The sequence below is a fragment of the Pongo abelii genome, chromosome 5 (genome assembly GCF_028885655.2).
Source record: "Pongo abelii isolate AG06213 chromosome 5, NHGRI_mPonAbe1-v2.0_pri, whole genome shotgun sequence".
Classification (NCBI taxonomy): domain Eukaryota; kingdom Metazoa; phylum Chordata; class Mammalia; order Primates; family Hominidae; genus Pongo; species Pongo abelii.
Window position 1 is genome coordinate 169,219,425 of NC_071990.2, and position 24,691 is coordinate 169,244,115.

The 24,691-nt window shown below is 47.5% G+C and overlaps 1 long non-coding RNA gene across 3 annotated transcripts; it reads left to right on the forward strand.

The window, feature by feature from the left end:
* The first annotated feature begins 395 nt into the window (after window positions 1–395).
* Window positions 396–17,283, forward strand: LOC129060143 (uncharacterized). 3 transcript variants are annotated; one of them, XR_008526589.2, is made up of 5 exons: window positions 396–1,106; window positions 9,871–10,041; window positions 11,946–12,084; window positions 12,251–12,351; window positions 14,677–17,283. It is a non-coding gene; the product is annotated as an uncharacterized LOC129060143 (long non-coding RNA). The 3 variants fall into 3 exon arrangements; XR_008526587.2 differs by lacking the exon at window positions 14,677–17,283 and having other exon boundaries at window positions 396–624; window positions 971–1,106; window positions 12,251–13,865; XR_008526588.2 differs by lacking the exon at window positions 14,677–17,283 and having other exon boundaries at window positions 12,251–13,865.
* Window positions 17,284–24,691: the final 7,408 nt, after the last annotated feature.

Here is a 24,691-nt window from a genome sequence, read left to right on the forward strand (position 1 = left end):
TTTGTGTGGAGGAACACAGGTCCGGGCCTTGCATCGGGACTGGCAAGAGGCCTGCTGGGGCGCAGAGAGAACTCTGAAGCTTGGAGGAGGAAGGAAGGTGTGATGAAGCCTGGGTCCGTGTCCCTAAGGGGTCCTGACGCTCTGGGCTCCGCCCTGAGTCTATGACTGGCCTCCCCTTTGTGAGGAGAGCAGGCCCTGCATCATCAGCAACCAGCGCTCCATCCAGCCTCCACTCATTTCAGCTGGGCGCTGCCGCTGCTGCACAGAGACCCACAGAGGCCAGCCTCGGAACCAGTTTATGTGGTTCTTCTCATCAGGCGCTGGTTCTGAGGGTGGCTTCTGTGGGTCTCTGTGCAGCAGCTGCAGTGCCCAGCTGAAATGAGTGGAGGCTGGAGGGAGCGCTGGTTGCCCGATGATGCAGGGCCTGCTCTCCTCACAAAGGGGAGGCCAGTCATAGACTCAGGGCGGAGCCCAGAGCGTCAGGACCCCTTAGGGACACGGACCCAGGCTTCATCACACCTTCCTTCCTCCTCCAAGCTTCAGAGTTCTCTCTCCGCCCCAGCAGGCCTCTTGCCAGTCCCCATGCCTGAGGCCTCCCAGGGCAATGCACTGGGGGCAGGCCTGGTGGGTGCCTGGTGGGGAGGCGCCTATTCTTCCTGGAGTCTCGTGTCACTTTACCCACATGGAATCTTAAAATATTTTATTTCTACACAAAAACAGTTGAGTTTCCAAAAGGAATGTGTATCTTTTTGTTTAAGCCACGTTTGCACCAGAGATTCCAGTTGGACCCCTCCCTCCAGCTCCCACCATGTGCCCGCCATCCCTGCGGTTTAGCACTGCAGGAACTGAAGAGGCCTTGCCTGGCATCTCAGAGGGGTAGACTCCCTACCCTCAGGCTGTGTTGGGTCCGGCAAGTGGCTGCCTCTGTGGATGACATTTGAATGCTTTATTGCCATCTATTCAATTACAGGCGTCACCATCATCTTCCAGAAACAATCAGTTGCTTCTCATAACTCTATAAAACTGCACAACAAGCCACTGAAGATGTTGCCCAAGTTCTGTCAAGCACAGGGAAACATGGCTAATTTCCTTATCTGCAAATGCAGGTAGGTCACGAGGTCAGGAGATCGAGAGCAGCCTGGCCAACATGGTGAAACCCTGTCTTTACTAAAAATACAAAAAATTAGCCAGGCGTGGTGGTGGGCACCTGTGGTCACAGCTGCTTGGGGGGCTGAGGAAGGAGAATAGTGTGAACCCGGGAGGCGGAGCTTGCAGTGAGCTGAGATCACGCCACTGCACTCCAGCCTGGGTGACAGAGCAAGACTCCATCTCAAAAAACAAAAACAAAAACAAAAAACCCAGTAATTCATAATACATAATCTGAAAGGCATTTTTCTTTTTCCGTTTGACATGTTCATGCACTGTTAGTTATTTATTGTTTTCCTCCCAGCACATGTGGTGGTAAATTTTCTAAAAATGAAATGAAATGAGGTGTTTCCACCAGGACTGTCTTCCTGAGCGTGCGAGGAAGGGTGGGGGAGTGGGGTTATTTTATCTGGGTTTCCTGCACTCCCAGGGAAGGCAATCCTGGCACAAGCAAGAGCACCTGGGCTTCGATCACTGGTGTGGCGATTTGTAAATCCTGCATTTACTCAACCATGTTTCATCTGTCCCTTCCACTGGAGGTGTTACACCTGCACCTCCGAGACTTCATGCTGACTCTCTGCTTGGGTATCTGGCAGAAGAAGGGCAAAGCTATCAAGACAAGAGGAGACTGCTAAGGGCACTTCAGCAAGAAAAATATGCGGTGTGCATTTTTTATAAAAATGTATTTTTTTTCTGAAGTGAGCACTAGAAGCAAACACATTCCCCCAAACCATTTGTTGTTCCCTTTGATTATTTCCCTGATTTCACATGGGGCTCAGTTCTCTCCTTGGCTTCAGTTCTCCATGCGACTCCTGGTTACTGGACATGGAAAGGCTTGGAGATGGGCTTTGCACCTCTTAGGGACTGACCAAACAGATTCTGGACTTTGATGTCAGAGACCCAACCCAGAGGAGGGCTGGATCCCACCACAGTGTTGGTCCAGCGTCTCCTCCTGCCCTGGCTTCATGCTGCAGTCAACGTGCTTGGGGGCTGTCTATGTTCTGTTGTGTGGACCTCACAAATGCCCACTATTATGGCATAAATCTATCCCCCGCTTCCCACTGTTGGCAACAGAAGACACTTATTTTACGTGCCCTCCTGTGGAATCAAGAGGAGGTTAGATTCATTATGATGTTTACATCTATAATTTTGGCAAAGTGCAAGAAAACTCTATACCAATATGTAGAATTTTCTCCATTTTATGACACCCCTATCCTATCCCTCCAGTGAGCATCAAGACTCGCATCCCAGGTGGTTGATGGAAGAAAAACCACTGAGAGAGAAAGACTAAAAAACAGCGTGGCTGAAGGGAACTCACGGGGGGCGGTCTTCTGTGCTTCCCAAAGATCTTCCCAAGCTGGTAGCCAAACCCTAGATATTTTTCCAGTTAGCATTCCTTAATAACCCCACAACGAGCACAGTACCTGATTCACTGGGGGAGATAGTAAATATTAGCTGAGAATGGACTTTTACTACCATCTCTACTTCAGTACTTTTTGAAGGACTATAAAGAACATGATACTTTCATAATAAATGCTAATCAAGACACAGACACATTGAATTAGGTGCATAAAATGAGCCTCCAGTTTTGGAAGCTGTTGCCTTGGGGAAGTGGTGGCGATGGGTCCCCAGGGTCTCGGCTGGTGCTCCTCGTGTTCCATGACTTGGTCTGGGTGCTGGTTACATAAGTGTGTTCTGTGTAAAATGCTTCAATCTCTACATGTGCACAGTAGTGCCCTCTAATTCATGGCTTTGCTTTCTGTGGTCTGAATACACGTAAGTGCAGCAGAATAAGATATTGTAAGGCCGAGAGAGACCACAGTCACTTAACTCTTATCACCGTGTATTGTTATAATTGTTCCATTTTATTATCAGTTTTATTGTTAACCTCTTACTATGCCTAGTTTTTTATTATTTATTATTTATTATTTTACTTTAAGTTCTGGGATACGTGTGCTGGACGTGCAGGTTTGTTACATAGCTATACATGTGCCATGGTGGTTTGCTGCACTCATCAACCCATCATCTAGGTTTTAAGCCCCACATGCATTAGGTATTTGTCCTAATGCTCTCCCTCTCCTTTTCCCCTACCTCCAGACAAGCCCTAGTGTGAAGTTCCCCTCCCTGTGTCCATGTGTTCTCCTTGTTCAACTCCCACTTATGAGTGAAAACATGCAGTATTTGGTTTTCTTTTCCTGTGTTAGTTTGCTAAGGATGATGGTTTCCAACTTCATTCATGTCCCTGCAAAGGACATTAACCCATTTTTTTATGGTTGCATAGTATTCCATGGTGAATATATGCCACATTTTCTTTATCCAGTGTATAACTGATGGACATTTGGGTTGGTCCCAAGTCTTTGCTATTGTACATAGTGCTGCAATAAACATTAAGGACTAACAACCAGGTGCCCCCAGTGGTCCCAATGCATACCACTGCTCCTAGTGACCCCAGCCCCTGTGCTCTTCAGAAAGGGCTGGTCCTGGGACAGAAGCATGCATGGGGCCCCTCTCCCATCTTTGGCTTGAGTTCTCCATGCAATTCCGGGTTATCAGACATAGAAAGGCTTGGCAATGGGCCTTTGTGTGCATGTGCCTGTATAGTAGAATAATTTATAACTTTTTGGGTATATACCAATAACCCATTGCTGGGTCAAATGATATTTCTGGTTCTAGATCCTTGAGGAATTGCCACACTGTCTTCCACAATGGTTGAACTAATTTACACTCTCACCAATAGTGTAAAAGCATTCCTATTTCTCTGAATCCTTGCCAGCACCTGTTGTTTCCAGACATTTTAATGATCACCTTTCTAACTGGCAATGGCAAATGAGATATCTCATTGTGGTTTTGATTTGCATTTCTCTAATAACCAGCGATGATGAGCTTTTTTTCATGTTTCTTGACCACATAAATGTCTCCTTTTGAGAAGTGTCTGTTCATATCCTTCACCCACTTTTTGATGGGGTTGTTTTTTTCTTGTAAATTTGTTTATGTTCCTTGTAAATACTTGATATTAGACCTTTGCCAGATGGATAGATTGCAAAAATTTTCTAGTATTCTATAGGTTGCCTGTTCACTCTGATGATAGCTTCTTTTGCTGAGCAGAAGCTCTTTAGTTTGATTAGATCCCATTTGTCAATTCTGGCTTTTGTTGCAATTGCTTTTGGTGTTTTCATCATAAAGTCTTTGCCCATGCTTATGTCCTGAATGGTACTGCCTAGGTTTTCTTCTAGGGTTTTTATTCTTTTGGGTTTTATATTTAAGTCTTTAATCCATCTGGAGTTAATTTTTGTATATGGTGTAAGGAAGGGATCCAGTTTCTGTTTTCTGCATATGGCTAGCCAGTTTTCCCAGCAACGTTTATTAAATAGAGAATCCTTTCCACATTGCTTGTTTTTGGCAGGTTTGTCAAAGATCAGATGGTTGTAGATCTGTGGTGTTAAATCTGATGCCTCTGTTCTGTTCCATTGGTCTATATATCTGTTTTGGTACCAGTATCATGCTGTTTTGGTTACTGTAGCCTTGCAGTATAGTTTGAAGTCAGGTAGCATGATGCCTCCAGCTTTGTTCTTTTTGCTTAGGATTGTCTTGGCTATATGGGCTCTTTTTTGGTTCCATATTAAATTTAAAATTGTTTTTAGTTCTGTGAAGAAAGTCAATGGTAGCTTGATGGGAATAGCATTGAATCTATAAATCACTTTGTGCAGTATGGCCATTTTCACGATATTGATTTTTCTTACCCATGAGAATGGAATTTTTTTCCATTTCTTTGTGTCCTCTCTTATTTCTTTGAGCAGTGGTTTGTAGTTCTCCTTGAAGAGGTCCTTCACATCCCTTGTAAGTTGGATTCCTAGGTGTTTATTTTCTTCATAGCAATTTTGAATGGGAGTTCACTTATGATTTAGCTCTCTGCGTGTCCATTATTGGTGTGTAGGAATGCTCGTGATTTTTGCACATTGATTTTGTATCCTGAGGCTTTGCTGAAGTTGTTTATCAGCTTAAGAAGTTTTTGGACTGAGACAGTGGGGTTTTCTAAATATGCAATCATGTCATCTGCAAACAGAGACAATTTGACTTCCTCTCTTCCTATTTGAATACCCTTTATTTCTTTCTCTTGCCTGATTGCTCTAGCCAGAACTTCCAATACTATGTTGAATAGGAGTGGTGAGAGAGAGCATCCTTTTCTTGTGCCAGTTTTCAAAGGGAATGCTTCCAGCTTTTGCCCATTCACCATGATATTGGCTATGGGTTTGTTATAAATAGCTCTTATTATTTTGAGATATGGTCCATCAATACTATTTATTAAGAGTTTTTAGCATGAAGGGGTGTTGAATTTTATCAAAGGCCTTTTCTGCATCTATTGAGATAATCATGTGGTTTTTGTCATTCATTCTGTTTATATGCTGGATGACATTTATTGATTTGCGAATGTTAAACCAGTCTTGTATCCCAGCGATAAAGCCCACTTGATCATGGTGAATAAGCTTTTTGATATGCTACTGGATTCAGTTTGCCAATATTTTATTGAGGGTTTTTGCATTGATGTTCATCAGGGATATTGGCCTGAAATTTTCTTTTTTTGTTGTGTCTCTGTCAGCTTTTAGAATCAGGATGATGCTGGCCTCATAAAATTAGTTAGGGAGGAGTCTCTCTTTTTCTATTGTTTGGAATAGTTTCAGAAGGAATGGTACCAGTTCCTCTTTGTACCTCTGGTAGAATTCAGCTGTGAATCTGTCTGGTCCTGGGCTTTTTTTGGTTGGTAGGCTATTAATTACTGCCTCATTTTCAGAACTTGTTATTGGTCTATTTATAGATTCAAATTCTTCCTGGTTTAGCCTTGGGAGGATGTATGTGTCCAGGAATTTATCGATTTCTTCTAGATTTTCTAGTTTATTTGTGTAGAGGTGTTTATAATATTATCTAAGGATCAGTGGTGATATCCCCTTTATCATTTTTTATTGTGTCTATTTCATTCTTCTGTCTTTTCTTCTTTCCCAGTCTGGCTAGTGGTCTATTTTGTTAATCTTTTCAAAAAACCCGCTCCTGGATTCATTGATTTTTTAAGGGTTTTTCTTGTCTCTCTCTCCTTCAGTTCTGCTCTAATCTTAGTTATTTCTTGTCTTCTGCCAGCTTTTGAATATTTTGCTCTTGCTTCTCTAGTTCTTTTAATTGTGACGTTAGTGTGTCAATTTTAGATCCTTCCTGCTTTCTGATGTGGGCATTTAGTATTATAAATTTTTCTCATAACACTGCTCTAGCTGTGTCCCATAGATTCTTGTACGTTGTCTCTTTGTTCTCATTTGTTTCAAAGAACTTTGTTATTTCTGCCTTAATTTTATTATTTACCCAGTAGTCATTTAGGAGCACGTTGTTCAATTTCCATGTAGTTGTGAGGTTTTGAGTGAGTTTCTTAATCCTGAGTTCTAATTTGATTGCACTGTGGTTTAAGAGGCTGTTTGCTATGATTTCAGTTCTTTTGCATTTGCTAAAGAGTTTTTTACTTCCAATTATGCAGTTGATTTTAGAATAAATGCTATGTGGTGCTGAGAAGAACGTATATTCTGTTGATTTGGGGTGCAGAGTTCCATAGATGTCTATTAAGTCTGCTTCATCCAGAGCTGAGTTCAAGTCCTGAATATCCTTGTTAATTTTCTGTCTCATTGATCTGCCTAATATTGACAATGAGGTGTTAAAGTTTCCCACTATTTTTGTTTGGGAGTCTATGTCTGTTTGTATTTCTCTAAGAATTTGCTTTACAAATCTGGGTGCCCCTGTATTGGGTTCATATATATTTACGATAGTTAGCTCTTCTTGTTGCATTGATCCCTTTACCATTATCTAATGCCTTTCTTTGTCTTTTTTGATCTTTGTTAGTTTAAAGTCTGTTTTATCAGAGACTAGGATTGGAACCCTGCTTTTTTTGCTTTCCATTGGCTTGGTAAATATTCCTCCATCCCTTTATTATCTCACACTTCTTTGCATGTGAGATGTGTCTCCTGAATACAGCACACTGATGGGTCTTGACTCTTTATCCAATTTGCCAGTCTGTGTCTTTTAATTGGAGCATTTAGCCCATTTACTTTTAAGGTTAATATTGTTATGTGTGAATTTGATCCTGTCATCATGGTGTTAGCTGGTTATTTTGCACATTTGTTGATGCAATTTGTTCTGGTGTCGTTGGTCTTTATATTTTGGTGTGTTTTTTGCAGTGGCTGCTAATGGTTTTTTCTTTCCATATTTAGTGCTTCCTTCAGGAGCTCTTGTAAGGCAGGCCTGGTGGTGACAAAATCCCTCAGCATTTGCTTGTCTGTAAAGGATTTTATTCATTATGAAACTTAGTTTGGCTGGATATGAAATTATGGGTTGAAAATTCTTTTCTTTAAGAATGTTGAATATTGGCCCCCACTCTTTTCTGGCTTGTATGGTTTCTGCAGAGATATCCACTGTTAGTCTGATGGGCTTCCCTTTGTAGGTAACCTGACTTTTCTCTCTGGCTGCCCTTAATATTTTTTCCTTTGTTTCAAATTTGGAGAATCTGACAATTATGTGTTTTGTTGTTGCTCTTCTCGAGGAGTATCTTAGTGGTGTTTTTTGTATTTTCTGAATGTGAATGTTTGCCTGTCTTGCTAGGTTGGGGAAGTTCTCCTGGATCATATCTTGAAGTGTGTTTTCCAACTTGGTTCCATTCTCCCCATCACTTTCAGGGACCCCAATTAATTGTGGGCTTGATCTGTTCATGTAGTCCCATATTTCTTGGAGGCTTTGTTTGTTCCTTTTCATTCTTTTCTCTAATCTTGTCTTCTGGCCTTATTTTATTAAGTTGATCTTCAATCTCTGATATCCTTTCTTCTGTTTGATCAATTCAGCTATTGATACTTGTGTATGCTTCATGAAGTTCTCATGCTGTGTTTTTCAGCTCCATCAGGTCATTTATGTTCCTCTCTAAACTGGTTATTTTAATTAGCAGTTCGTGTAACCTTTTGTGAAGGTTCTTAGTTTCCTTGCATTGGGATAGAACATGAACCTTTAGCTCAGAGGAGTTTGTTATTATCCACCTACTGAAGCCTACTTCTGTCAGTTAGTCAAACTCATTCTCCATCCAGTTTTGTGCCCTTGCTGAAGAGGAAGTGTGATCATTGGGAGAAGAAGAGAGGCATTCTGGTTTTTGGAATTTTTAGCATTTTTGTTCTGTTTTTCCTCATCTTCATGGATTTATCTACCTTTGATCTTTGAGGATGATGACTTTCGGATGGAGTTTTTGTGTTGAAGTTGTTGTTGCTTTCTGTTTGTTAGTTTTTCTTCTAACAGTCAGGCTTCTCTTCTGCAGGTCTGCTGCAATTTGCTGGAGGTCCACTCCAGTCCCCCTTTGCCTGGGTATCACCAGCACAGGCTGCAGAATAGCAAAGATTGCTGCCTGCTTTTTCCTCTGGAAGCTTCATCCCAGAGGGGCACCGGCCTGATGCCAGCCAGAGCTCTCCTGTATGAGGTGTCTGTCAACCACTGTCGGGAGGTCTCTCCCAGTCAGGAGGCATGAGGGTCAGGAACCCACTTGAGGAGGCAGTCTGTCCCTTAGTGGAGCTCGAGTACTGTGCTTGGAGAACCTCCTTGTCAGGATCTGCTGCTTTCTTCAGAGCCAGCAGGCAGGAACGTTTAAGTCCGCTGAAGCCACGCCCACAGCCACCCCTTCTTCCAGTTGCTCTGTCCCAGGGAGATGAGAGTTTTATCTATAAACCCCTGACTGAGACTGCTGCCTTTCTTTAAGAGATGCCCTACCCAGTGAAGAGCAACCTAGAGAGGCAGTCTGGCCACAGCCACTTTGCTGCACTGTGTTGAGTTCCACTCAGTTGTTAGCACTGTGAGGGGAAAACCACCTCCTGAAGCCTCAGTAATGGCGGATGCCCTTCCCCACACCAAGCTCCAATGTCCTAGGTCAACTTCACACTGCTGTGCTGCCAGCGAGAATTTGAAGCCAGTGGTTCTTAGCTTGCTGGGCTCTGTGGGAGTGGGACCCACTAAATGAGACCACTTGGCTCCCTGGCTTCAGCCCCCTTTCCAGGGGAGTGAACAGTTCTATCTCACTGAGGTTCCAATTGCCACTGGGGTATGGAAAAAAAAAAACCTCCTGCAGCTAGTTCAGTGTCTGCCTGAACAGCTGCCCATTTTTGTGCTTGGAACCCAAGGCTCTGGTGGTGCAGATACACAAGGGAGTTTCCTGGCCTGCGGATTACAAAAGCCATGGGAGAAGCATAGTATCTGGACCAGTAACACAGTCCCTCATGGCTTTCCTTGGCTGGGATAGGGAGGCCCCCCACTCCTTGCACTTTCTGGGTGAGGTGACACCCCACCATGTTTCCGCTCACCCTCTGTGGGCTACACCCACTGCCTAACCAGCCCCAATGAGATGAACAGGGTACCTAAGTTGGAAATGCAGAAATCACTCACCTTCTGCATTGGTCTCACTGGGAGCTGCAGACCAGAGCTGTTCCTATTCGGCCATCTTGCCAGATCTATCCTGCCTAGTTTTTAAACTAAACTTTGTCATAGGGGTGCATGCCTGAGAAATATCATAGTGCATACAGGGCTTGGTACTCTCTGTGGTTTCAGGCATCTACTGGGGGTCTTGGACTGTGTCCCGAAGGATAAGGGTGGGGAGGAATTGTGTATTTTCTGTATCTGTGTTATAATTCAATAACAAGTTTCAAAACTCAAGTGCACACATTGCAGGTGAAGAAGAGCATTTGGAGTTATTACTATTAACTAGCGTCTTAGTAGAAAAGCATCTGGGCCAGCAGTTATGAAAGCAGATTCCAGTCCTATGTCTTCCACTAGCCAGCCGTGTGGCTCGAACAAGCCACTAACCTGCATGATTATTCTAGTGTTCTTCGTAAATATCACGTGAGTAATTTGAGCTACAATGATTGTAATGCCCAGTCCTTCCCAATCCCCAAATTTCTCCCTGGATCAGGACCCTTGACCTCCACATTGCACTCCAGCTGCTGCCTCCTTTCTGGGAAACCCTCCAGGAGGGGCCAGGCACCCTCATCAGCCACACTTTTTATCTGGTCTCTTTAGGCCATTTGATTCAGGTCTTCATCCCCAAAACTCCATTGAGCTGCTCTGGCCGTGGACACCAGTGACATGATCCCTGCTAGACCCATGATTCGCCCTCAGTTCGTGTCTAAGCAGACACTCCAGCAGCAACCGACGCTGTCGCCAAGTCAATCTTTCCGGGATCACCTCTAGCTGGGCCCTGGGCTAGCACAAACTCTTGGGTCTTCGTTTATCTCACTGGTTGTGTTTCTGGCTCCTCCCCGTCTTCTGGACCTCTAAAGCCGGGAAGGCCCAAGGATTCCGATGACCATGCTTTGCTCTCCTCCATCCTCACTCATCACAGCTGGTCTCCTGACTTCCAATTTCCTATCTCTCCAGATGGAATCTCCAGTTGATGCCAGTCCTATGGATCTAACTGCCCCTCAACAAAACCACTTGAATGTCTGCTCACATGCAGAAATTAACTTACCCAGAACCAAACCTTGATTTTTTTACCCCACAAACCTGCTACTCTCTGAGGCTTCCTCAGTCTGAGTAAATGACCAATTCATTCTTCCAGGTCTTTGTTAGGCCAAAGGCCTGGAGCTTTCCTTGACTGTCTTTCTCTACACTGGCCTCTCCCTAGACTCTGCCTTTAAAGAACATCCAAAATCTGACTTCTCAGCACCTATCCTGCCACCATGACCACACTGGTACAAGCTGCTGTTGTTTCTTGCTGGGGCGATTTGAGAGCTTCTTAACTTAGCCTTTTGTCTTACTCCTGGGCTGATGGTGTCTTCTCCATCTTGTAGCCAGAACGATCTTTTTATAAAGAAGTCACTTCATGCCACTCCTCTGATCAAGGCCTTCCAGTGGCTTCTGTACTGGGATCAACAGTGTCCCCCAAAATTCATGTCTTCCCAGAACCTCAGAGTGTGACCTTTGGAAATGGGGCTGTTGCAGATGTGGTTAATCCAATACGACTGGTGTCCTTCTATGGACACCAGTGACATGAATTTCCTCTTCTTAGAGGAACTAGACACAGAGACACAGAGAGGAGAAGGCTGAGCAAAGATACAGACACATGAGGAAGAGGCCGCATGGAGATGGTGGCAGAGATTGGAGTGGTCCATCTACGGGCCAAGGAACACTGGGGATGGCCCACAGCTCCGGAAGCTGAAGAGCCAGGGAGGACCCTCCCTTAGGGTTTTCAGAAGGGCCTGGCCCTACTGCCATCTTGATAGACTTCTGGCCTCTAAGCTGTGAGAAAATGCACGAATTCCTGCTGTTTTTGCCACCCAAATTTGTGGTGCTTTATTACGACAGCCCAGGAAATGGATATGGGTTCCCATGTGGCTCAGAATAAAGCTTAAGGGCCTTACCTCAGTGCTGGGCCCTGTGCGATCTGGGTCCCCACCGTGGGCCTCGTCTCAGACCCCAGCCCCCCTTTACCTCCCTGGCTTTCCCATTGGGTGCTCCAGCCTCTCCCACCACCTTGTCAGAGGAAGCGGCGTTTCCACCCTGCACACAGCTGCCCCGTGCCTGTCCTCAAGCCCTCACCCTATTCCATTGCTCTTCCTGCCTCTGGCCACCCACAAACCGATTTTACATTTTTTTCTGTAGAATAGAAACTTATTGAGAACAAAACATTGCTGTTTAATGCCTGCTTGATTCACTATATCTAAGTCAATGTGTGGCACTTAGCAAATGCTTCACATTAAGTACATCTTTGTTGGATGGATGAATAAATATCCTAATTTGCTTATTAGATAATTTTCTTGCATGATGAGGTTGAGACCTGCTTGGAATTTGTCGGGGTTAAGGATGGAAGTCGAACAGACAGATGAGGTCTCAGGAAAGGTTGCTGCAAAAACAGAAATCACAATTGTCTTCTGCAGGACTGGGCAGGTGAGGGAGGAGTGAGGGGAGGGCCCTCGAAGGGGGCTGGCCTGGCGGGAAGGCCTGGGAAGGAGGGACAGGCGTGGTGGGTGGGGCTTTCTCCTGCACTTGGAGGCGGAGTGAGATGCATGGCTCAGTATTGAATGTGATGTTCCTGAATCTGCTTCTCTTCAAGGCCGCTGTGCGCTCCTCGGAGCTGAGTGTGTGGACTGTGCAGCTCATCGGATGTGCCCACACACACACTGGTGCCCACGGGCACACTTCCAAGTTGAACAGGTAAACCCTCTGGGTTTCAGGGCCATATTTTCAAAGGCCCACCCTGTCATTGGTGCCCTTTTAGGCCACGGCTGGAGATGAAGCAAACCCTGCACTGCCAGCAATGGGCAGGAAAGAACTATTCCCTAAGGAAGGAGGCTTCCTATTGCCCACACGCATCAGGACAGGCAGACGGAGGCATCATGGGAGATAAACAACTTGCTTTGCGTTCCCGGTGTGAGACTTTACCTTCCAAAGCAGTCTGGTTGAACGCCTCTGTAGATTTTTGTTTTGTCGTATTTTTGCAAACAGAATGACTAAGGAAAGGGAGGGAGTCAGGGACTCAGGGAGGGAGTGTCGCGTTGCGAGTCAGACCGATGCACTCCGGACAGGGATAGTGAGTCAGGCACAGGAGGGAGCAGAGAGTGGGACATTTGCAACATGGGTAGGATCGAGGCTTTATAGTCACCAGGGGAAACCCACGGCGGCATCTGTCTTTCCCCATAGGAGACTGTTCTCTGTCCACGCACGTTCCTTGAGGCCACGGTGACAGCCCCTGTCCACCAGGGCACCACGTCTCCGGCCGCTGCTCCTTTGTGTGATGGTCTGGCCGAGCAGGGGCCTGGGCAGGCGGTCTTGGGGGAAGGAGCGTGGCTGGCCCCGTGGCACCCACAGCTCTCTCAAGCACCATTCCCACCACACACGTGCTTCCTTCTGGATTTCCTGCCTTCCAGGGTGCTGACCCCATGGGAGGAAAGGGGGAAGGAGGAAGGAAGACAAGTTTCCTGATTCCTTCCCTAGACTCAGATCTTCTTTCAGCTGGCGTGATCTGCCCTCGGGACGCTAGGAGAAGGTGGGCCGGGAACTTTGGAGAGAAAGAACATTCCAGAGGGACTGGAGTGGGGCTCTGGGGACTCAGGCAGTTTTTACTTGGGCCTGGAAATGAACTTGGGACAAACAAGTAATGTCTGTTTGTTATTTGGCCATGAAGCTGGAACAGACTCAGGTACCTTGACAAAGGCCAGACACCTCAGTGCTCTGGAGCTCTCCTGTGGGTTACCTATCTCGGCATCATGGCTTTCACTGGGGTAAGGTAGCGATGACTCACTGACTAAACAGACCCAGGCTAGGCGGGTGCTACAGAGACCCCAAGCCCAGGCGTGGACGGCTCTCATCTCAGGAGGGTGCACACTCCTGGTCTCATTACAGACCTTGCTCACACACATTCAGAGAATGACGTTCCAATGAGATCATTGCTGTTATCAAAGATCACAATCACCAAACAGCCATAACAACCCATCAGAGAAGAGTGTCCACTACACTCGCTCCATGTTTTTTGGCTAGGGACCCACATGAAAATCCCCTTACATTTTGGGACCTAGAAAACAAATCTCTTTCTTGATGCTGGCAGGCCTCTTTTTATCAAAACTGACTATTTTATAATTTGCATTTATTTTTCTGCCGTGGCTGCCAGCAAGCTTAGGGCTAATCTTAGAATGTGATGGCTACTGCAGAGCAGCCATAGGCCTGGGTCAGCGGCACCCTCCCTGTCTCTTCATTATATGGTCTTAATGTTTTCATTTCTATATTTAAGGGCTTTCTTATAAATAGATCTTTAGTTTTTAGAAAATTTTGTGTAATATATTGTGGCATACATTATATTTTTTAAAATTGTTGCCTTCATTAAATCTCTGATCAAGTAAAAACAGGGCGTATTTGTCTCTGAGTCCTGGGAGTTGGGCCATGGAAACTTAAGACTGATGAATGAAATGTTATGAAAGCTTAGAAGAGCACACTGCAGTTCAGGGATTGACAGAAAAGCACTGCATTTTAAGCTCAGTCTAGGGGATGGCTGTTCTTATTGTTCCGTTGTATAGATCTTGATAGCATTTTATGATACACACTGTTTTAATTTTTCTTTGTGAAGTAGGAATATTCCCATTTTACACACTGAATACTAAAAAAGAGTGAGGTTAACTAATTTGCTTTGACACAATGGAAAGTGAGGCTCCTATTAAGAGTTTCATAAATTGGACCCTTAACCTGGAAACTGGTTAGAAAGGTTTTGTGATCAAAGTAACCTGGATGCACTAGCAGTCATGCAAAAACTGGAGAGACAAACTATTTTTTCTGTAGTGTTAGGTGATCCGATTGAAATCAATGCTATCTGGAGACCCGAAAAACCAAAAATTTGCTTTGAAGTCCCATTACTGTTTAACTTTCCAACTAAGCACATGCTGGGCTGGCAATACTGATAAGACCCAGGGACCCAGCCATACATCCTTCCCCCCGGGACCAGGAAGAGATAAGAATCTGGTTTGCTCTCTTTCTCTCGGCTCTCACCAGGGCACTTGGGCACAGCCACAAATGCTTCAGTTCCAAAATACAAAGGATGAAGAAATCAGAAAAGTCTCCAATGCCACTGGCAACCTTCAGAGCCTGGCTGTCCAGATAAGCTGCTGGTCAGGTGCATAGCAGTGGGGTAGTGCTGTGTGTTGAGGGCGTCTGCGTAGCTCCAGCTGGCTGCTCCCAACAACCAGACCCTCCGTCGAGCTTGATGGAACCCCTCCAGTGACTCAGAGGAGGCTCGGGCTCCTGTCACACAGACCCTCTGTCAAGCTCAATTGAATCCCTCCAGTGACTCAGAGGAGGCTTGGGCTCCTGTCACACAGAGCCTGGCACTTTCCTGTAAGCATCAGCAGCAGCAGAACACGATCATGGCTCAGTCTCTGAGCAGAATTATGATGATCCTGCAACCTGAAGTGGCCTCTCTAAACTAGCAAGCTCTCTGTCCCAGGAGCACTTGGAGAGGCTGCCCTGCTCCACCTCACTTCTGAAATGGAAATAAATCCTTGCTCCCTGTCCCTGGGGTAAGGTTGGTCTTGGAGCCTGGAGTTCAAGATGGAGCCTCTCTACATGCTCCTCATGTTTGAGTGTCTACCACAAACTGTCAGAAAGATACCGATGGGCCAGGGGATTCCCAGCATTGAAATCCAGTCTCAGAGACTGAGTACCTCCCACAACAGCACTGGCCACTCCCACCCTCTTTTAAGCCAGGTCAGTCCACCCTGCAGCTCACTCCCATGTCTAGTAGCCACCCAAGCACTAGGAAACGTCCAGGGTAGAAGATCGATGAGGGCTGCTCCCAGCCTTCCTTTAAAACAATTAAAATAACAATCAAGATTGCTTCTCACACTCCCCTCTGTCTTGGGCTCTGAACCCAGGGACTGCACACAGAATTCTGTTGATCCTGCAACCTCAACTGGGCTCTTCTAAACTAGCAAGCTCTCTGTCCCAGGAGCACTTGGAGAGGCTGCCCTGCTCCACCTCACTTCTGAATGGCCGGCTGGAGCCACACAGACGCACACTGGTTTGGACACGTGCACACGCACTCCCCAACTCCTCTCAGCTCTGGGTCCTCCCCTCCAGCCTCAGGCCCAGGACTCACTCCTTAGTGCCTCCCACACCTCACGAGCAGGCCTAGTTCATTGTCTCCAAGGCATTCTGCAAAGGCCTCACTACCCCCGAAGGTCTAAGGAGTTCCTACTGACTTAGGGTCTACAGGGTTCAAAATGCTCTGAGCAGACTGAGAAACCAAAGACCAGTTCCAAATAAGACTTATCCTGAGGAGCACCAGGAGTGCCCATCATCAATTCACAAAATCCTAGACCTCCAAATGGAGGGGATGTGACATGTCACCTCACCCTCGATGAACTCCCTCTACACAAATACCCTAGCCAGTCTTGACTCCTTTTGATGTGACCCTATTGTGCGAGCTTCAAAGACCATCATGGATCCCACAAACAGGCATGGAGCTGGGCAAGACGGCCATGGATCCCACAGACAGGGATGGCGCCAGGCAGCCCATGGCGCATGGCGGGAAAGGGGAGGGCAAAGCAGGGCAGGGATTAGAGAGTGCAGAGGCCCAGCTTTAGGAAGATGGTTGAAGCCCGCAAAGAGTTAACGGCATTCCATTGGGTCTGGGAGGATAAACGTGGTTTGGATAGAGACACAGGAACAGCATGAGCGAAGGGCCCACAAGGGAAGGACTTCAGTATTTAACAGAAGCATTGGATAGAGAAGTCTGGTGAAATGGACAGAAGGCTAGAGAGGCAGCTGGGATTAACTCACGGAGGCCTGGACTGTCCCGGCCAGGGGGTAAGATTGTGCTTTTTAGATGGACGCTGGAGGGTGAAGTGTCCTGTGCTTTAGCAAAATCCCTCTCTTGATAGCCCAGATGGAGGAGAGGACAAGCCCTGCATGGAGGACAGTCAACCAGGAAGCAACTGAGAGGGGATGGAACAGAGGCGGAGGATCCAAAGACAGGAGGAGGGATGGCAGGGCCTGCTCCCTGATCAGTCAGGCTGGGGAGAGGGCAGCACGTCCCACATGAAGGGCATGTGAGCCTGGGTGACAAGAAGAAGGCTGCTGGTGGTCAGAGACACTGGCTATTGGGGGAATTCTAACAGGTGAGAGAAAATGCGCAGCTCGGCGTGGGGCAGCTTGAGAGGTGACATTCAAGAGGCCAGGAAGCATTAGCTTGTGGCAGCTGTACTTTTCTCTGCCTTTGATCATCGTCTGTCTGGGCACTGGCTGTCACTGACTGGAAGGAGAAAGGGGCCAGGGCCGGGTGGCATTTGCTCCTCCTGCCATGGTCAGAGGTGGCCAGTGGCCTAATGAATGAGGGTGAGTGAAGGAAGCATTTGAAATTTCACGGAGAGGCCCATTTCCTTCCACACATATGAAGCACCTGCTAGTGCTGTGTACTAGATGCTAGAAAGCTGAAGTTCCAGGAGGAGGAGATGCTCGTACAAACAATAAATGAACAACATGCAGGTGGGAGAGCCACAGACAGGACCTAGAATGTCTAGAGGAAGCCTCAGTGTGAACCAAAGAGGAAGGGGACGAAGAGGAAGGGGAAGGGGAAGGAGAAGGAAGCAGCTTAAGGTTAAAGGAACAAAAGAGAAACAAAGCTCCAGGCACACATGCTGGGGAGGGTCCGGGAGGGAGGTGTGGGTGGAGGACTGAAGGGGGCCAGTGAAGAGGGGTGTTGGAAAGGGTGCTGGGGAGGGAAGGGTCTGGGAAGGGCTGGGGAGGGACAGAGGACCAGAGCACATTGGACAAGAAAGAAGCCTTGGAGATGGGCAGGTGGCAGCGCTGCTAGGAAGAACAAGGGAGAGAGGAGACCAGGTGCCAAGGGACCAGACGATGACTGTGAGACGGGCAAATATCACCCAACCCATGCCCGGCACCATTTTCCATGTTAAAAGACACGTGTAGCATCTCCATCTGAAATGCTCTCAAAGGTCTGAGAAGGCCACAGCACACTAAAGCACTGATGTGATGAAGCGTATGTGTGTGTCCATGTGAGTATTTAGCACAACAGTACTCAGGCAGGAGATGAGTCCGTTAAATAACTGTCTTTATTTAGAAACGCAGACCCTACACGTTTCAGGAATCCTCAGCCCCAGTCTGGCTTTGTCACCCCCTGACTCTGTGAAGTTGGGTCAACTGACTTGTCAGGACCCCTTTGTAAAATGTATGAGGTTTTAATCCAAGTAGAGTTAGAAGTTTAAAAGTTTGCCCATTTGTAAAATTATGGGGTTCGACTTCATTTTTTAAGCAGGCTTCCAATTCTTAAAAACAACTACAGCAATAAAACTAGGGTGAATCTATGATTTCAGGCAAATTCTAATTGGCTGATTGTACGTTAGACCTTTTTCTTTTGTATCTAAAATTAAATTAACTGATACCTTCATGTATACACTTGATCTCTGTTGATAAGATGGTGGACTAAAAATTTGTTAGAATAGAAAAAATACATAAAGAGTGAAATAATATGATCTCTTCAGAATGGCCAAATTGTGCTGAGGTGGTGATGAGGAGCCCGCTCTATGTCCTGAGGCATCTTCTAAGAAAACTCTCTGGCTGGTGCTTTCTGAGTTCATCCTCCTCGGACCTCGCTGTTCTCACATTTTTGTTTGTATTTCTTCATCCTCTGCCTGGTTCGCCTGTCCTGGAGCGTGGGGTCTCATCGGGTTCTGGGACTCCATGCACTCCACAGGCCCATACGCCGCCATGGTCAGGCTCAGGACCCCCAGCAGAATGTAGAGCTTGACGCGCAAGCACAAAAATGTGCTGTACCCGAAGGCAGTGACGAAGCCCAGGGCCTCCCACAGGCGGTAATTGGCAAAGGCAGCTTCCTTGCGCTTCTCAAACAGAACGCCGTAGAGAGCTGCGGAGGAGAGAGCGGAGGGAGAGCTCTGCCATGGGCCCCACAGTGACCCTGTTCATGAAAAGAGCACAGCTTTCCCACTGCCCCATTTTCTCAACAAAATCAGAAACAAACAAACAAAAAAACAGGGATTTCACACTGTGGATGTGGCTTGTCAGTGGCAAGTCAGTGGCATGCCCAGCAGGGGAGAGTCATCATCCCCGTGTGAAGCAGAACCCAGGAGACCCCGGCCCTGGGAGGAGTCTCAGCCCCTCCCCTCACTCTGCAGACAAGGGGCACACAGCCCGGAGATGAAGCTCGCCTGAGGTGAGTTGTGGCTGCCTACCAGCCTCCAAAAGCAACAGCAAATGCAGGTAACAATCACACGGGTAAAGACACTCATCCTTTCCCTTAGGGAATGTCGTCAGATATGTATACCGAACCTTAGCAGAGAAGAGATCTTCACCTCCAAATTTTCAGATCACTGCAGCAGAGTCAGCAAAATCACTGCTGGGTGGGAGTTTCATTCCCATGTGGAGACTTTAAGAGCAAAGTCTGTTCCCTAAGCACAGCTTCCACGTCAAGGGACTCCTACCTGTGCCTCCAAGAAAGGTCTAATGTCTATTAAGTGAGCCTTGGGGGGGTGTTAAAGACCCCTCAGATGGTTGCCTTAAGGTTTGGGGAGAAATGACCTAAGTCTATGCCACGGGCTGATTCCTATCTCCCCAAATTCACCGAGTTAAGTCCTAGCCCCCAGTTCCTCAGGATGTGGCAGTGTTTGGAGACAGGGGCTTTACAGAGGTGGTTATGTTGAATGAAGCCTTCGGGGGGGCCCTGTCTGGTCTTTCAGGCTTGCGAGTTCCAGCCTCCAGCCCTGTGGGATAGGTCTGTGGTGTAAGCTGCCCCATGTCCTGTGGGACAGGTCTGTGGTGTAAGCCGTCCCATCTGTGGTACTTGTTTTGGCAGCCCAGGCTGACTCACGCGGTCTGGATCAATACTTGTAAGTGAAGGCAAGTTAATGTTTCTGTCCTATTTGCTGTGCAGTCACATTTTGAGATACCTGGATGAGAACAGCTAGAGATGGCCGGGCAGTGGCCACACCTGGACCGACAAGGGACCCTCCAGAGCATCCAGTGCATCCTCAGCCCTCCTCCACCAAGGACCCCCTTCACCTCCTGGGCGTGGCGGGCTCCTCCCCACGTGCCTGCCTTCTTCCCACCAGGAAGTCCCCTGCATGGTGGGCGGTCCCCTTGTCCCCTCCAGGGCTTTACACTGTTCCCTCAAGCTCCTCTCATGTAGCGTTCCCCTAGCCCAGAAGCAGGCCAGGTGAGTGCCATCCTTTCCTCTCCTCCTCCCTTCCCCGTCTCCGACGTTTCAAAGCACAGGAGAGAGGATGTGGGGGAGGAATGGCCCCAACAGCACTGAAGAGCCGGGTCATTCCAGCCCCTTCTGCCCACACAAGCCAGGCTACAGCACACAGAGGAGCCACCTCTGAGGTAGCACCAGGGCCTGGAAGACTGGGGACGAGGCCCTGTGCACCCCCCATGCGGGAAGATGAGCATCCACTCTGGGCAACCTGAGCTTGTTGCAATCTCCACCCCACAGCTTCGCGCCTTCACCCTTTAGACACCCAGTGGGAAGGGCTCCACCCTCGGCAGTAACTCAGAACCCAGCACCAGCACACGTAGGGGGTCCCTGCAGGCCACTCAAGGCCTAGTGGCCCCCATAGGCAGGCACAGCCCCCCAGCGAGGGACCACAGGAGAAGCAGCCTCTTGCTTGTGATTTAAATGCAGTGGCCCCTTTTGGGACTCCCCCCAGGCGGCCGGCCACACAGACTCAGGAAAACTCTCCACAGGCTGAGGCCAAGTGGGCAGAGGGAGCAGGGGCAGGAACAGGGTCAGGAGCAGACCAAGCTCTGGTGGGCCAGGGTGTGTGGTGACTGCCCTCAGGGGCTGAAACCAGGGGCAGAAGCATGCGGTTCCCAAGAGGATTCCAGACTGCGAGCCCTGGGGTCCTTGAGGCAGGGAGGATTTCGTTTAATTTTGTAAACTCTATGGCACCTGGCTCAGTGCAAACCATCTTCCCAAAGACAAGCTCTGCCCACCCCTCCTTAGTCCTAGAGATGATGCTGTGTGCAGGGAGGCACAGCACTGCCTGTGCTTGGCGAGGGCACCTGTCCGGCTGTGGCTACAGGGAGGGCAATGACAAGCGCTGTGAAACACAGCCTGGGAAGCCACGTCCCCAGCTAGCAGGGCCTCGGGGGGATGAAGTCCGGTCTCTCCCAGACAAACAGATGATGTCAGTGAGAGAGGGATTCCCTCCAAGAAGGAAAGTGTCAGATAAACACCCTGGAACACAGGCGCTTGCCTTCCTGGGGGCGGGCCTTCTCCTTTCAACAGCACGGTTACAGATATCCTGTGAACCAGGCCCCAGGGATGTTCCATTCTCATCCAGAGAGGTGCTTTTTTTTTTTTAAAAAAAAAAAAAAAAAGCTTTTCTCTGGATATAAAGAAAGTGATGAAAAGCAGCTGGTCCCAGCGTTTGTTAATTGGTTTTATACAAAACAACTCACATTATGAATATTCCTCTACTGCTGAGGACCAACACAGATATGTGCTTTCAGCCAGGGAGCCCCCGCTTAGAGCCCTAAGATTCACATTGTAAACAGCTTATGAACATTCAAGAAACAAGAAGCTCTTTGGAACCCTCAGGAGAAGGCGCCCTTCTTGTCCCACAGTGTAGTGTCCACGTTAATAAAAGCAACAGCCCAAGGAGAATCAAGTAACCAAATTTAGATTTAGTTGTGGCTTCTAAGACTATTCTAAACACCTCTTGTCTTTTTTTTGAGGGTGACTCTTAGCACTGGATCCCAAACCAAGGTTTAGGGAAGAAAATGCAAGTTGAGACACCATGGCTACAAGTGGTAGACCACGCCACGTTCAATGGCTAAAAGCTGCCGGCTGCACTCCAGGCAGGTCGGACAACCAGAGCCAATGGATCCAGATTATAAATATTCTAGTAATATAGGCAACTCTAATTTTAAGCTAACTTTTTGGGAATATGGGTTGGTATCTTTCAAAGATTTCAAGATGAAATTTAGATTTTGCTGCCAAGATTAGAAATTGCTGTCCTCCAAGAAAGGGACTCATTTCCCTTCATCAAGTTCTGGTTGGTTCAAGGCCAGCTCAGCTTCTTCCTAAGCAGACATGTGCTGCTCAGCCCTCTGAGGTTTTTCATGAACTTAAACTTCCTGGGCCCTCAATGCTTCATATGTGTCACATGAAGAACTTCACATTGTCAGAGTCTGGTTCCAAAATCTGGCCCTAAAGGGGAAATCCACAGCAAAGAGAGAAAGAGTTAGACTGTCTGCTAGCTCACATACTTGTGTTCAAAATTGCCTGGATGTGTTTGGGAGACAGTAGTGTCCCCAGCCTGGAGGACTTGGGACCCAGAAGGTGGCTGGAAAGCAGGCTGCCCCTTGGCCACACGACAGAACTGAGGAGGCCGAATAAGATGGGTGTGGCCCCAGACAGAGGTGACACCCTCACTCCTGCCTGTCTCCTAACACGACTCTACCCACAGAAGCAGGGTCCACACCCACAGAGGGAGACGCCTAGGACCCAGACGATGCCGCTGGAACTGCCTTCAAGAAAACAAGGAGGAGGAATGGGGGGAACCATTCGCCCACTCGGGAAAGGGGAAGCCACATGTGTGAATGACAGCAGCCCAGGCTAGGGGAGGAAAGGCCAATGCCAGTCATAACTAAAGTCAGGCTTTTCAGGGAATTACTCAAGATTTGGTTCCTATGTTAATTCAAACATAAAGAAAACAATGCATGTATTGTTTTGAACTGTGTGGAACTACCCACAGCTAAGGACATAGTGGGGAAAGACATTTTTTAAAAAGGAAAGTAGACTGAAAACGGTATTTCAACAATTCTGAAATGCTGTACACGTGTAGAAGATTGAACACATAAGGAAGCGGTCATACCTAGTGGGAACCAGGCTTCTGGCTGCCAGAGAAAAGAGTGACAGCTACGCAGTGGGGGCTAGAATAAGCCCCGTGTCTTACCACCTTAATAAAGAAATAATGTGGCGTTGGATGGTGACCCAAAGTGTAAAGTAAATATACGAGCCCATGCTGATGCAGATCAATGATTGAGTAATAAATACATCGGGGAGAAGGGACAGGTATTTTTATGGAAGAATTACAGTGTACACATAGACGTTCCTCAGGGTGGAGATTAGCTGCCCTCTTCTTGACTGCTGGCTCCCTGGGCACTGGCTCCCGCAGAACCGCGTGTGGAAAGGGAAGGCGGTGGGTTTGCAGTGGAGAGATGTGGCCGGCACCACGGTGCCCACGGGATCAAGGTTAACATCGCTGGTGAGGAGGCCTGTCCCTCTCCTGTATCCCTCATACGACAGGACAAGAAAGCGCCTCACCAGGGAGCTGTCCTCCGCAAACCCACAGCCCCAGCCTAATCATGAGAAAACAGCAAACAGGCCAAAATTAAGGAACAGCCTACAAACTACAGTGGTCTTCAAAAGGGTCCAGGTCATGAAAAACAAGGAAAATGAAAAGCTGTCACAGAGCAGCCAGAAGATACGATGACTGAGTCCAACAGGGAATCCAGGACAGGATCCTGGCACAGAAAAAAGAACCCTCGTGGGAAACCTGGAGGAACCCAAATAAAGGCTGTCCTCCCACTGACTGTCACACGGCAGCGTTACTTCCTAGCTGTACGAATGTGCCGTGGCTCTGTGAGATGCTCAGCATTTGGGGAAGCTGGCACAGGGCCTACAGGGTAAATGCGTTGGGTCTATAGGTTGGTACCTTTCAAGGGGACTCTCTGTACTACATTTGCAACTTTTCCGTAAATCTACAACTATTTCAAAATAAAAGCTGTATTTAAAAAGACAGAGCATTGCTCTCAGCCTGGCCTGCCTGCCTCCTCTTCCAGGTGGCCCAGGGTTAAAGAGACCAGGATGTTGCTCCCGTCCTCAAACACTGGGATGTGGATGAGAAGCCCAACAATGTTGTTTGGTTAAAGAAGACAGTTAAGTGAATGAGGCATTGAAGAGAAGTCAGGGCAAAAGAGTATTTTTAGACTAGACATTCTGTATCTTCATAGCAGCGCATTGGCGGGGAAGGGTTGCCATGGCAACGGCACCCATCTTTCACTAGCTGTCCGAGGGAATAAGCAGAGAGGAGTGCCTGGCATAGCTATTCCCTTGCAGAGGCCTGGAGATTGCTGGAGCCCAGTGGGACAGTGACCCCGGCTTCCTCAATTCTGCCCCAGGAAAGAGGGGCTTGAATGGTGAAGTCCTCTGACCTGCTTCTATGTGGGAGACTGTAATGATCAGTCTTTAAATTGAGCAGTGATGACTGAAAGGCAAAGACAAAATGCATTGGGTTTTATTCAGTGTCGTTAATTAGGAAAGTACGTATCCCACGTATTTTCTTTTTATTTTTCTTATTTTTGAGATGGAGTTTCACTCTTGTTGCCCAGGCTGGAGTGCAATGACACTATCTCGGCTCACTGCAACCTCTGCTTCTGGGGTTCAAGTGATTCTCCTGCCTCAGCCACCTGAGTAGCTGGGATTACAGGCATGCACCACCACATCTGGCTAATTTTGTATTTTTAGTAGAGACAGAGTTTCTTCATGTTGGTCCGGCTGGTCTTAAACTCCCGACCTCAGGTGATATGCCTGCCTTGGCCTCCCAAAGTGCTGCGATTACAGGCTCGAGCCACCGTGCCTGGCCTACACTTTTTCTTTTTCTTTTTTCTTTGTTTCTTTTTTTTTTTTTTTTTTTTGTGAGACAAAGTCTTGCTCTCTCACCCAGGCTAGAGTGTAGTGGCACGATCTTGGCTCATTGCAACCTCCGCCTCCCAGGTTCAAGCAATTCTTGTGCCTCAGCTTCTGGAGTAGCTCGGATTGCAGGTGCCTGCCACCACACTTGGCTAATTTTTTGTGTTTTTAGTAGAGACGGGGTTTCGCCACGTTGGCCAAGCTGGTCTTGAACTCCTGACCTCAGGAGATCCACCCGCCTCGGCCTCCCAAAGTGCTGGGATTACATCCCACATGTTTTCTTAAAAGAAAGCACACATTTGGGGAGAATAAAATTAGAAATCTAACTTGCTATTT